Below are 14,966 nucleotides of genomic sequence, written 5' to 3'. Positions count from 1 at the left end.
GACAATGCGTCCTGTCAACGTGCCAAAATTGTTCGTGATTGGTTTGTTCGCTCGAATGATTTGGCTACCCAGATCCTTCGACATGAATCCCATCGATCATTTACGGACGTACTCGAGAAGTCAGGTCGTTCACAAAATCATGCACCGGCAACAACTCCCCTGTTATGGACGACTACAAAGACAGCATGGCTCACTATTTTTGCAGGGGACCTCCAGTGACTTATGAAGTCTGTGCCGCGTCGCGTTTCCGCACTACGCCGGCCAAAAGGATGTCCGACACGATATTGGGAGTTACCCATAACATTTGTCACCTTAGTGTATGCACTTTTCACTACTTTTCTTGGGCTGTAATGTACACCTAGATACGTTGAAAAGCATTCAAGATTTTATAAGGTTCTAGTTCCTGGCTGGCCCTCAAACTATCACTAGTCCTTGGAACAGTTCTCAAGATAGCTAAGGTGCGTTATCACACTTTGACTTTCGTCCACTTCCATGCGTGTCTATGTCCACTTTCACGTAATTTAGTCGCTTCTTCCTGCAGCAATCTCTAGGCTCTCTGACTGAAGAGAACATAAATTTGTAGTGTGTGTCTCTGACTAGTCTGTTCCAGGTGAGTGTCAAGCTGTCTTGTAGAGGTAAGATTTTTGGTATTTTGTTACGTGTACTACATCTGTACTCTCACTTAACTTTTCTAACGCTATGGCGCAACCTACTCACTCTTCTCCAAGAAATATCCTCCTCAACTATATATCTAGCTTCATAAACCAATTTTACTCATTTTCATCAACTTATTCATCCTTTTCCTCACTGCCAGCGCTAACTGAAAGCACTGAAGATGAAATCGTTACAGGTAAGGAAAGGTGACTAAAGCCCGAAATAAGCTCATTCAAAATTTTTACATAAGACGTAACCGTCTTCGCAAAATACAGAGTAAATACAGTTGCTGGTGGAGTGTTTATTGCTATCAGAAGTCTTTTATCTTGAAGCCAAATTAACGTAGATAGTTCCTGTGAGATAGTATGGGTAGAGGTTATACCTCACAACCAGTTTAAACCAATAACTGGTTCGTTTCACCGACCCCCTGACGAAGATGACACGGTTTTTGAACAGTTCAATGAAAACTTGAGTCCGATTTCAAATACATACCGACTCATATATTTGTAGTTGGGGGTGACATCAATCTACCCTCAGTATGTTGGCAACAACTCATGTTTAAAGCCTGCGGTAGGCTCAAAATGTCTTCAGAGATTGTACTGAATATTTTCTCAGGAAATTATTTTGAACACAGTTCACGAGCGCACTCCAAGTGTAAATGGTTGTGAAAATACACTAGATCTCTTAGCAACAAATAATCCTGAGAGTGGCCACAGGGCTGTTGTAGCGAGACTGAACACTAAATATAGATGCGAAGTAAGTCTATTTCAAAAAGCGGACAAAAATTTGGTTGACGCCTATCTAAGAGAGAGTCTGCACTCCTTCCGATGTGTAATCACAGACCAGATGTGGTCTGAATTCAAAGAAATAGTATAGACGGCAATTTAGAGATTTATATACCACATAAATTAATAAGCGATGGTACCGATGTGATATGGGACACAAAACTTGTCAGGATACTGTTACAGAGGCAACGTAAAAACAATGCCAAATTTTAAAAAAACGCAAAACCTCCAAGACTGGAGAAATTTTTCAAAAGCTCAAAATTTCGCGCGAAATTCATTGCGAGATGTTATTAATAGTTCTGAAAACCTGGCAGAAAACCTAAAAAGTTTCTGATTATACGTAGGGTATACCAGCGTCATGACGCCATCTACATTAGCTGCACGATTAAATGGTGATGTCACTGATGTCAGTGGCACTAAAACAGAGCTACTACATACGGTTTTCCAAAACTCCTTCACCAAACAAGGCGGAGTTAATATTCCTGATTTCGAATCTAGAAGAAATGTGTACATGAGCAACTCAGCAAAATTATCCTCGGTATATCGAAGCACCTTAAATCACTTAACAAAGGCAAGACCTCCGGTCCAGACTGTATGCCAATCCGTTCCTTTCAGAGTATGCTGACGCAGCAACTCCATACTTAAGAACCATACACAGCCGCCCGCTCATGGGAAGTTCCGTACTTAAATACTGGAAAATTGCGCAAGTCATACCAATACCAAAGAAAGGAAATAGAAAGAATCCGCTGAATTAGGGACCCATATCACTAACGTCGATTAACACCAGGGTCTTGGAACACTGTGTTCGTTCATTGTTAATTACTTAGAACAAAACGATATATTGACAAGAAGTCGGTACGGATTCAGAAAATATTGTTCATGTGAGAAACAACTAGTTTTTATTCTCACGAAGTAATGAGTGCTATTGACAGGTGATGTCAAATTCATTCCACATTTTTAGATTTCTAGAGGACACCGTTCCTCATAAGTGCCTTCTATTCGAATTTCGTGCCTATGGATTGTCGCCTCAGTTTTGGGACTGGATTCGTCAGTTCCTGTCAGAAAGGTCACAGTTCGTATTAACTGACGGAATGTCCGCGAGTAAAACAGAGGTTATATCAGCCGTTCCTCAAGAAGGTGTTATAGTCACTCTGCTGTTCCTGATCAACATAAACGACATAGAAGACAATCTTAGGATTCCTTTCGGAGTTTTTGCAGACGATGCTGTCATTACCTTCTTATAAAGTCACCACATCATCAAAAACAATTGCAAAACGACTTAGACAAGATATCTGTATAGCGTGAATAATGGCAACTGAGTTTTTTAGCATAACGTTCTGCTGTGTCACCTGAGCGTGGCAGGTTCGATGGATTGGTGGTCTCTACACCAGAGCAAAAGTAACTCTTTATGACTCCAAAAAGATAAAGGACAGCTACAGATGAGCACTCTCGTCATGTGACACAGCCTGGCGTTGATCCACAGCTTCCATGTCCATCAAGTTTTGTCTGTTCTATGGAAGGATACTTGTGCAGAATTGGACTGCTGCTTCAACTAGGCTATGAAAATACTAAAAGACAGACGAGGCCTGATACGGCTAATCTGCCAGCACAGTGCTAATACAGGGGTCTTACACGATAGACCAAGCGATTTCTCCAACGTCGTGGCCCTTAAATGTTGTGGGGAATGTGACTACAAGCGACGGATCAGGACAACAAATGAGCCGCTATCTTGTATAAATAACTGCGACGTTTTGGCATCGATTTTCCGAGATCTGTTGACCTACGACGACGAATAGGCTGGCCAGGCACCACAACACCATGTGTTAGTAAACAGCCACCACAAGCCCAGTCAGGCATCACCATCACACCGTCTTCTAGCACCAAACAATCATTCTGTGACCTGATGCCTCTCGACTTGTGGGCCAGACTGACTCCAGGAGCAGCTCAACTCCAGCCCAGAGAGCAGAGGATCGTTAGGGGCAGTAAAACTGCTCTTCCTTCTACGCCGCTGCTAGTGCTATGGTGCCCAGGGCCACCACTCATAGAGGCGGGACCTCCCATTGGGAGGGTAGCATCCTCTCCATGTGTTGTGTGCCGCTGGCGCCAACGATACACGGTGCAGAACACCCAACTGGAGTGTATATTGCTAGCTGGTCACAGGCGCCAACACTCTGAACAGAAAATAATAGAGCCCACAGGCTGATCATCATGCATCGCTGGCCAGCAGAAGTCTACTGCACTAAACACACACTCTGTCGGGTATAGTTACCACACCACGTGTCAGTGTATAGGTGTATTGGTTGTAACATAGTGATTGACTCGTTAATGCTTTTTTCTAAGCAGCCACTGGCGTAAATCCTCATCACGACCTCCCACCGCACACAACAGTGCACAGCGCAGCCTGTCGCCCACAGATCAACTTCAGTTGGAGTCGAAAGTTCCGACATAGTCTTGAGTGGATTCTTGACGGTTTGACCTCCACAAAGCACCGTGTCATAACTGCCACTTGCGGTCTCATCGCACAGTGGGGTGAGTGAGAGAACTGTTGATTCCACTTCTACATATGGAAGAGATGGATTCTAGACAGCCGGCCGATTGGCCGTGCGGTTCTAGGCCCTTCAGTCTGGAACAGCGTGACCGCTACGGTCGCTGGTTTCAATCCTGCCTCGGGCATAGATGGGTGTGATGTCCTTAGGTTAGTTAGGTTTAAGTAGTTCTAAGTTCTAGGGGACTGATGACCACAGATATTAAGTCCCATAGTGCTCAGAGCCATTGATTCTAGACAGGCAATACATGAAATTTCCGTAAGTGGAACAAATGCTACCGGCTGTTGCGGCGCAGTTCTGTGCTAACTTCTGGGAACACTGTTTTGTAGCCAGTAGGATAATGTAAATGCAACTTGCTAGTGTATAGCGCATCATGTTCAGAGTCAGTCTTAGCAGAGTAATTAATGTGCCATTACAGCCATACTGCTAAGCAGTGGTGGTCGATGATGAAGAGTAGAGTGTAAGTTAATTATAATTCCGAGTATGTTACTTGTAGTCGATTAATACTGTGTTGTACTTGTTTGAGACCGAGAGTTAAGGGTTTCACAAGGTGGAGTCTGGGAGAGAGATGCTGCAGTTCGTACTGCGTAACATAGCGCAGTTAACATTGGTTAAAAAAGAGTTTCTAGAGAAAATGACAGTTAAGGTTTAGCCGTTAGTATCAATCCAGCAATCAGAGACCAAAAATACATCGAGCTGCCGCCAGTTTAATTACTCCCTTTCATTGAATTTCAGCTGGGGATGTGATGTTTTGCTTGGCGGACGTAATGTGTGGTTGGTCAGATAAACAGTCGTTAGAAGTGAGAAAGTTACGTTTCTGTTGGAGAAGCCAAACCTTTTGCTATGTGTGCGGAGGCATTGAAGTGTGTGCAGACGTTTGGGCAACTGGAGCAAGGCCTTCTACATCGATACAGGTAACGAAAAAATTTGAGGGTAGCCGATCGTAGGACGCTTGATGGCGTCCTGAAGGGCCTTTCACACAATACGTCGAGACGTGTTCCGAAGTTAGCCTGAAATACCTGTGTTCTTCTGTCAGATTGGCATCAGAGTTTCATGCGGCAGCAGGCATAGGGGATAGGCTTGGTAGTCTTGGAGTGTTCTCCACTACCTTGAAATGCTTTAGATGTGGATAAACGGGGCAAGCCAAGAGGAAGTGTGGGCAGCTCCAGTGGTATAGAAAGGGTAGATATTAGCATGAGAATGGTGGAAGCAATAACGGAGGTAGACAAGGGGTAAATGGACAAGTGTTAACCGCAAGAGGGCATCCTAGGGCCCTTGATTGGCGTTCCTGTTAAATCTTGTTGCGACAAATAAGTATAGAAGAGGCAGAGAGTGCAATAACAGGGATAGTAAGGTCAAGAACAATAGGTTTTTGTTGGACACAAGGGAGCGTGGTAAGAAAGGCTTCGTGCATTGGAGGAGGCGGTACTCTCATCATCGTATAAGTTTTATTGGTTGGGAGACAGTGATGTAAGGTCATTGGGTTCACTGGTATTAAATTAAGTTTGGGGTTGTTCACTTTGAGCAATATACAGAACTGGTGCCTTATGTATTCAAAAGTTACTGCATGATCATGGGGTTACGTTTTTAGTATGAACACGATGCCATTACTGACCTTTGGTAACGGACGATGGAAGTTAGTGGAACAACATTCTAACTATGGGAAGCTGTCACCAGTTAAGTACTGTCACAAGGTGCGTCTGTCTTAAGTAACGAAAGAGATAAATTGTGTACAAAAACACTGTGACTTGAACCATATGATATTGTCCCAGAGAGCACCAGAGAGATCTTGTGGGTGAGTGTAGAACCGGTATTCCCTATTCATGTGTTGTGTGTAATAGTCCTAAAGGTATATTTAATACACCACACTGTTTTGTAAGGATGCACACTGTACACGCACAGAAGAGGGGTAGTAGGAAAGTGGTACCGATGAATCTGGATAATTTTGGCGTCGAAGTAAGGCTAAAAAAAACAGTACGTAGAAAATTTGACTATCGTGGAGGAGGTTGACTGGGACACATCGGGTGTGAATCATGGTCAACCAAAAGCCGCCACTAAAACTACAGTATGGAAAAATTGGAGCCTCTTCAGTGGAACAGAAAGAGTACAATTCGTAACGTTGCTATTGGAATTCAAGGATTTATTCTTTCTCCAAATTCCAATGGGAAATGAAGCACCATTGTATCGTAAGCCATATCGTATACCTCAGCATTTACACCCAATTATAAATGAATCCTACTACAACTAGCCGAACGAATGATAGAGGAGAGCACCAGTCCACAGAGGGCCACCACCATGGTTGTACTCCAAGCCATGATAGATGGTTGCACGAAATATAGGTTCTACTGTGAATATAGCCATCAGAACAGTAAGATGGTAACTGACACATACCTCATACCCAATATCATGGAGACAGTCGATAACTTGGGACATCATCATCTCTATCATGGATTTAAAAAGTGGGTACCATCAGTTAAAGTTGGTTCTGAATAACCAATCGAAGCCAGTGTTCTCAGTTCCCTATGGTCATTATCAATAATGAAGTATGCTTTTAGGTTAAAAAATTCTGTATCAAAGCTTCAGCAGTTTTTGGATGAAGCACTAAAGTGGCTACAGCGCGGGATTGTGGTACCTCGAGGGTGTATTTGTGTGTTGAGGGATATGGAGGAACATACGCAGTGGTTGAAAGAGGTTTCTAAAATGTTATGGGCCACACATCTGGTGTTGAGTACGGCGAAGTGTCATTTTGTCTTAGAGAAAATGGGTTGCTGGTGGAATATGATTAGCAAGGAAAGGATAAAGACAGATTGGAGACTGATACAAGCGGTACACTATTTTCTGGTTCCTAAGTCAAGTAGAGACTTACAGTCATCTTTAGGATTCTCAAACTATTATAGGAAGAGTTGTTGGACGTGGATGACCATTCATGCAACAATTAAGAAAGGGCTTGAAGTTCGAACAGATGGAGGGGTATCAGGTAGCATTCGAGGGACACAAGTAAGCTCTGCTGTTCTGCCCAGTTTACATATTCCCAGGGATCCATGCTCCTACATGATGCATGCAATGAGGACTTATGGTTTGTTTTTAGTCAAGAGATGAATTTTGAAGAACATCCTGTGGCTTAAATTTCACGAAGACGTGATAACGCAGATAAGAACATTTACACTTCAGAAAAGCAAATACTCAGATTAATATACGGAATTAAGTTGAATAGGTACTATTTGAATGTGGAAAAGTTGAATATAATAACCCATCATTAAGGTTTAAAATGAATGTTAGTGTAAATGAACTCTTCTAGCAGGCTGACAAGGTGGGCAGTAAGACCCAGTGAGTTCGATTTTGAAGTACTGCATAAGCCAGGGAAGATGCATGGAAACTTGTATGGACTGAGCAGAAACGCAGTGGTAGTGCAGGCATTGGGACGCTGTCTTCATAAGTGGTAAGCGGTACAAACTGCTAACGCCGATTGCAAGCTATAAATGACACAGTCACAGTTCTGCATGTATGAAGGCCTACGTAAGCAAGCTAGGCTTGGGCTCCAGTTATGCTCAAGTAGAATTTTGTTATCATTTGTTTTCTTTTTTTTTATATGTGGCAAGGTAATCATAGAGTGAGGTGACTTAAGGCTTGTATGAATAATTATCAAAGATAATATTTTGTTGTAGGGTTGTGTACGGAGTACGTTTTGCCTGAAAAACTAATGTAATGTATAAATTAAGAGTTCATTATCGTTGCATGAGTGAGAAATATGACAAGTGGCAGCAAACCTTTGCACAGGAGTGACGGAATCCCTGCCTCAGGTTGTTGTACAGTGGAAATTATGATGAAAGGTATTCTAGTCATGACAGTGTTTCCCCTTTTAGTCGAGGATGGGGTGGGGCATTGCACGATTGGCACGTGGTTGGCGGAGTGCTTTATACAAGACATACAGGTACGGTGGTCACCAGTCATTGATGGACGCTAAGACTATTCCGTAAAGCAAAGAAGTTGAGGAATGAGGTGAGGGGAACGGAGGATGTTTTTGCTAGACAGTGATAGGAAGCAAAGAGCAGAGGTGTACTCGGAGAAGTTGTAGGAGAGTGCAATAAGTTCCACGAGTCTTATAAGCTGTTCTGGTAGGAAATGTAGGAAGCAGTATACGTGGTGTCGCATACGTTATGACAGCGCGAGAGGCGTTGGGTAGGTGCCGGGGCTCGGGAAGACGCTTAAAAACTGTGTCTGGGGCTGTGGACGAGAGCAACTTAAAGGGTCTGGGTGGACGTATGGAAAAGGTGAAGAATATGGCGAAACGCATTGAGGCAGTGATAGAGTAGCATAACATGTAGCTGACCAGTTTGGAGCACGTGGTATTGAATAAAACAAGGGAATAATCGAGTATGCAAAGGCATTCATTGACACAGTGAATCGGGATTTGACAGTAATGCAGGCCAAAATGGATGTGTTCGAAGCAACAGTCAAAATCACAAGGCAAGACAGCTTATGGGATGCCCAAGTGGTGATGAGGAACTTACAGGAGGTCATGAAGCATGCAGTACACGGACAGCAGAGTCCAGAGCTACTAACGCAAGAACAGAACTTTTTAGGGTTACATAATGTACTATACGAGTTTCCAACTCAGTAGGAACTCAATGTGGAGAAATTTAAGCAAAATCGGCGACTATACTACCATGTAGCGTCGATAGAAGTTAGTAGGGACTATGTACTATTATATGAGCTGGTTCGCTTCCCAGCAGCAGATAATTATGCGTGATTTAAGTGTTTCACCATTCACCCTTACCCATTAAGGTGGGGAGCCATAGGGAAATATATGCAAGTGAGAACAGGCGAAATATGGTAATTTCAGAAGATGGGGACGTACATGCTACGATGCCAATCATGCAGGATGGTTGGAGTGCTGACACATTATCTGCGGATCCGTTAACGCTCGCAACTGATGGATTATGCATGGGTATCGTATCAACCTGTACCGCATCAAAACAGCCTGAAGATGACGCAATGAAGCGTCGAAACTGCTAGCGGCAAAATAAAATCATTATGACGGCTGTAGGTGTTTTTATTTTTTGTCACGATAGTAAACGACCGTCGTCCCAGAGACGTCCTGCTAAAAGGATGAACATACAAAATAGTGGTGATAGGATACATCTACGAGGAGAGTAAGCCTCATGGGCGAAGCAGTTGGACTTCAGCGGTAATGAGATATTAATTATTACAACAGCGAGCGACATAATATGAGCAATATTTCACCTACTGTCCACGGCTACAGGGATTATCAGGTGAAAATTAATGCAGCAATGGTTTCACTGGCCAGACAAATCCCAGGACCTACTGCCAGTGCCAAATTTTGGTTTCCTTAGCAACACACTGAAACCAGATTTAAACCACTCCCTGAAGCAGCTCATAGTATCGTAACAAGGGCGTATCTCCGCCGAAAAGATACTACAACATGTGAGAGCAGCATATGGAGGAAAAGAATCGTATGGCTGTAGTCTTAAGTTATAAAGTTTCACGGCACCTAGCTCCATTTAGTAGCCGTGACTGTTTTGTGCAGCCTTCATCTAATTTCTCTCACCACCTGGTAATACAGATCCCGAACACTGGTTCACAAATCGTATTTAGGACAGGAATGCTGGAAATGAAGAATGAAAATGTTTGTATGTGTGACAGTGTAATATTCATAGTAGTAATAAATGTAGTTCTTAGAGTTTAGGTGATTATAACGCTATTGAAGCAGCCATGAGAACCTTGAGAGTAGTGATGAAGTTTTAAGCAATATATGGAAGGTTGCCAAAGCTAGCAGAATGTTAGTACATCCTGACAACAACTAATGAAATGTTACCTAGTGTTACACAGATGTAGCCTTGTAGTTGTAAGTAAGGATCTAATGAGATGACCATAGCAGGGTAAAACTGCAAACTCTGAACTATGCGGTACAAGCCGCCTAATAACACAGAGTGAACATTTCTCTAAATATCGTTTAGTGTTCACCATACATATTGAATTTGGTTGCAGAACGGTCCAGGGTAGGAAATCTGAGGTCGGGTGTTCAAGGCGGAGTGGGGTATTGGGCTGCCGCCATCACTTTTTGTCGATTCTGTGGAAGGTGAGCTCTGCAGCATTGCATAAACTATAGGCAGCCGGCAGGCTCAGCATATCAGCAAGGCCGTTATAGCAACAGTGGTGTCTGCGCAGTGGGAGACAGACCAGGGACAGCATCATCAACCTGTCAGAATAGCAGTAAGACAAGGAACTTGCAGAATAGTCGAAGCTACACTATGTGATCGAAAGCATCCATACACCTCCAAAAACATACGTTTATCTTATTAGGTGAATTGTATTGCCACCTACTGCCACGTACTCCATACCAGCGACTACAGTAGTCATTAGACATCGTGAGAGAGCACAATGGGGCACTCTGCGGAACTCACGGACTTAAAACGTGGTCACATGACAGGATGTCACTTGTGTCATACATTCGTGCGCGAGATTTATACACTCCTAAACAACCCGAGGTCCACTGTTTCCGACGTGATAGCGAAGTGGAAACGTGAAGGGACATGTACATTGCAAAACCGTGCAGGCCGGCCTCCCCTGTTGACTGACAGGGACCTCCGACAGTTGAAGAGGATCGTAATGCGTAATCTATCCAGACCATCACACAGGAATTCCTAAGTGCATCACGATCCGCTGCATGTACTATTATAGTTAGGCAGGAGGTGAGAAAACTAGGATTTTATGGTCGAGAGGCTACTCATGAGCCACAAATCACGCCGGTAAATGCCAAACGACGCCTCGATTGGTTTAACGAGCGTAAACAATGTATGATTGAACAGTGGAAAAACGTTGTGTGGAGTGACGAATCACGGTACACAACGAGGCGATCTGAGGGCAGGATGCGGGTATGGCGAATACCCAGTGAACGTCATCTTCCAAAATTTCTAGTTCCAACAATAAAATTCGGAAGCGATGGTGTAATGTGTGGTCGTGTTTTTCAAGGAGGGGACTTGAATCCTTTGTTGTTTTGCGTGACACTACCATAGCAAAGGCCTACATTGATGTTTTAAGCACCTTCTTGCTTCCCACTGTTGAAGAGAAATTCGGGGATGGCGATTGCATCTTTCAACACGATCGATCACCTGTTCATAATGCACGGCCTGGAGTCGACTGGTTACACGACAATAACATCCCTGTAATGGACTGGCCTGCATAGAGTACTGACCTGAGTCCTATAGAGCGCCTTTGGCATGTTCTGGAACGCCGACTTCGTGCCAGGCCTCACCGACGGACATCGATACCTGTCCTGCTGCAGCAAGACAGCGCTCTGTGGAGAACGGGCTGCCATTCCCCAAGAAACCTTCCTCAAGAAACCTTCCCCAAGAAACCTTCCAGCGCCTGACTGAACGTATGCCTGCGAGAGTGGAAGCTGTTATCAAGGCCAACACCGTACTGAATTCCAGCATTGCCGATGTAAGGCACCACGAACTTGTAAGCCATTTTCTACCAGGTGTCCAAATACTTTTGATCACATAGTGTAGACGTGACCAGCAGAAAGCGGAAATGTTTTTAGGAACGTGACTGCAAGCGTTGTATCGCCTCAACAAATGAGGCACTGTCTAGGATGAATAGCTGTGCCTTTTGGCAAATAAATTCATACCCTGCAGACTGATTATGATGAGTAGGTTGTCCCAGGCAGCCCCGCACATTGGGCCAGTAAGCAACCAACAAAAGTCTGGTAAACTGCCACCGCTACACCATCTTCTAGCACCATACCCTCCTCTAGTGACTTGGTGCCTTTCCGCTGATTGACCACATTCACACACTCTCTCTCTCTCTCTTCAGGAGCAACTCAACTCCTACTCAGGGGGACTGTGGGTCGTGACTGGGGCAGTAGAGCTGCTATCCACTGTACACTGATACAGGCGCCATGGCGCCCCACACTGCCAATCGTAGATGCAGGTCTTGCCACAGGGAGGCTGTACCCTGTGCAAGTGTTCGGGTCGTCTTCTGAGCCACTGAGTCACTGGTGCCACCTGCATGCAGTACGTCAATGCCTAACTGAGTCGCATGTTGCTAGCTGGATTTGAACGTTAGCATTCCGGGGCGCATACTTCAGTACAAAAAGGCTAGTCGCCAGCTGTCACCGTGCAACATGTGCCTACTGTGCCACACGCTCGAAGGGGCATGGCCGTCACACCATGGTCTCATAGTGTACCTGCAATACTTGTGGTAAAGTGACTGACTTGTTAATATAGTTTTAGAAAGCTGCCCTAGCCTGCATTCTTTCTCTAACATACTGCCACCACCTTGCACTGCCCAGAAGTGGCCCGTCACCTACGTGTCAAAATCAGGCATTCAGGGAGCAAAGCCCGGTCTGGCAGCTGGCTGGCGCACTAGGACCTTGGTGACTAGGAGGGCTTCAGTGACTATGAGGACCTCAGTTTGACTCTTGGCCCATGCAACAGTGGTGGCAGGCAAGTAGGTAGGTAGAGTGGTAGGGTCTCACAAATGGTCCCACAATCTATGGCTCAGCGATTCTATCACCTGCATGGTCTGATGGTTTTTATTTATCTACACAGTCAGTCGATTGGTGTTAGAAAAGTCCATAATTCATGTACCGAAGTGTCTCTGATTTCAGTACTTAGCCATTAACAAACTGGGAGGCAGACAGTAGCACTCAGTGGGTGATGTGGCGTAATTATGCATCAGCGTATAGTGGCAAGAGACTTTCTACGACACTGAGCCCTCTTGTGTAACGTTGTGCTGTAATTCTGAATAGCCCAGTAAACGGAGATCAATAACAGAGATTTGTGGGAAAAATTTTCGAGTAGTCGCAAATTATTCTACAGTGATAGAGGGCCTGCAATAAGCAAAATACAAAAAAAATCCTGAGGGTAAGGATTTAAACGTAGGGATGTTGATAGGGGGAGGTAACTCCAAAGTTAAATTTATTCTATTTTTTATGGCGTATCTCGAAAACTGCAGCTTCTACCGAAAATGTATCCCCGTTCGAAATGAAACTATATGAAGTATCCCACAAGGAAGATCCTACTCATTTTTTCTCTAGCACTAATAGTTTCCACGTTGTAGGGGAAGGAAAACTCGCAGATTAGAAGGACTATTAGTTTAATGGTATAAAATTAATGTTAATATGTAAATGATGTGGGTTGAAAGCTAATATTACATGTATGTACCATGTCTAAGTGCAGTAGAACCATTTTAAGTGATAAATTATGTTCCATGGGCGTAACTGAGTGAAGAGGAGAGGCAAGGGGGAGGGATTTAGCGCGAGGGAAGGTAGGTGTTCTGTTAATTCCCCATTCATAGGACCGGGAACTTAAATATGAGGCAGATGGTTCCTCACTCTGTCAATCCCACTACGTCACAAGGAGCAACTACTTGCATTTCACCATGTTATACTAACCACTTCCACAGGGCGTCTTACAGTCCGCAGCCATGCCCAGGGGTGCTTATCTTCTACAAAATGCTTTAACACTACATGGAATGCATATATGAGTTACTAATAACTCTAACGCAAGAAATGCGTGTTACAGAATCTGTGTAAGTCTCTGTACACTGTCTTACATTGCTCGAGGGGAGATTAGGTCTTAGTTATGCCGTTAAACCGTAGAGTTTTTCAGGCAAACGAAACTTCTTCCAGCACGAGCGTTGGTCGCGTCTTAGTTCACATACGGGCTGTTGCCAACCAGAATTTTGTCAAGTCCTGCTATGTGAGTACACAAAATAACTTCAATGAGCTCTTGTCTACATAGTGGAGTTATTTTCAGTTTATTGAATTAGTATTTATTAGCAGTTGTTAAGCGAACTTTTATGTAAAAAATGTCAACAGTTATAGCTGCCAGCTGTCTGCCACACTGAAGACCTTGCCCTGAGTATAACAAATAGGCAATACGCCTTCGACAACGTTGATATCATTGTCTCCACTATCAATGGCTGGAATACTTTCCACAACATGAGGAGTATGCAATGTATCACGTCGGCCTTTGCTCTCCCAACATCTCAAGAGGTCCCGTGGGTTAAACTGTCTCCTTCTGCAACAGGAAAAGGTAACCTAGGTTTTATTGCGCTACAGATGCTTCAACATAGACTGATCAGCCAGAAGATTATGAACACCGATCTACTATCGGTATAAACATTTCCAGGTGACCGCAGCGTCATCCGGTGAGCAATTACTGCTAATCAGACACACGCACGAAGCATATAGTATCAGTGAGTGTGCTGTCCGTGTGTAGATGAGCAGAGGCGCGCGATCTGTCTGGGTTTGAGCGAGGGCAGATTGTGATGGCCTGGAGGCTCGGCACAAGCATTTTGCCAACAGTAGGGCTTGTCGGTTGTTAGAGGAGTACTGTGGTGAGCGTCTTCAACACGTGCCGAAACCTAGGTTAAGAAACGTCCAGACGTAGTGGGGCTGGGCAGCAGCCCATAATTGCCGATGTTGGACGTTGTAGGCTGGGTAGACTGGTAAAACAGGCCAGGCAGCAAACTGTGATGAAACTAACATCAAATTTAAATGTTGGGTGGAGTACAAGTGTGTCTGAACACACACCACCCCAGTCGCTCTTAACCATGGGACTCCGCAGCCGACGACCCATGCATGAGCCAATGTTAACACCACGACATTGGCAACTACGACTTAAATGGGCCCTTGAGCGTCAGCACTGGGCGTTTGCGCAGTGGCAGAGTGTTGTGTAATCTGGTGTGTCCCGATACCTGATTCATCATCCACTACGGCACGCAGACGAGCTGGGAGCGGCTCCATTCAAGTGAATATCCCTGAGTCTAGAGGAGCTCGTGCAAGGCACCATGGCGGCCACGGAGTATTGAACACCGGTTGCAGATCACGTACACCTCATCATGACGGTCATTTTTCCCAACGGCTGTGGTATTTTTTCAACAAGATAATGCGCCATCTCACTAGTTTAGCAGTGTCATAGACAAGTTCGAGATACACAACAGTGATTTCCAT

The sequence above is a fragment of the Schistocerca gregaria genome, chromosome X (genome assembly GCF_023897955.1).
Source record: "Schistocerca gregaria isolate iqSchGreg1 chromosome X, iqSchGreg1.2, whole genome shotgun sequence".
Taxonomy (NCBI): Eukaryota; Metazoa; Arthropoda; class Insecta; order Orthoptera; family Acrididae; genus Schistocerca; species Schistocerca gregaria.
This window is presented reverse-complemented; position numbering follows the sequence as displayed.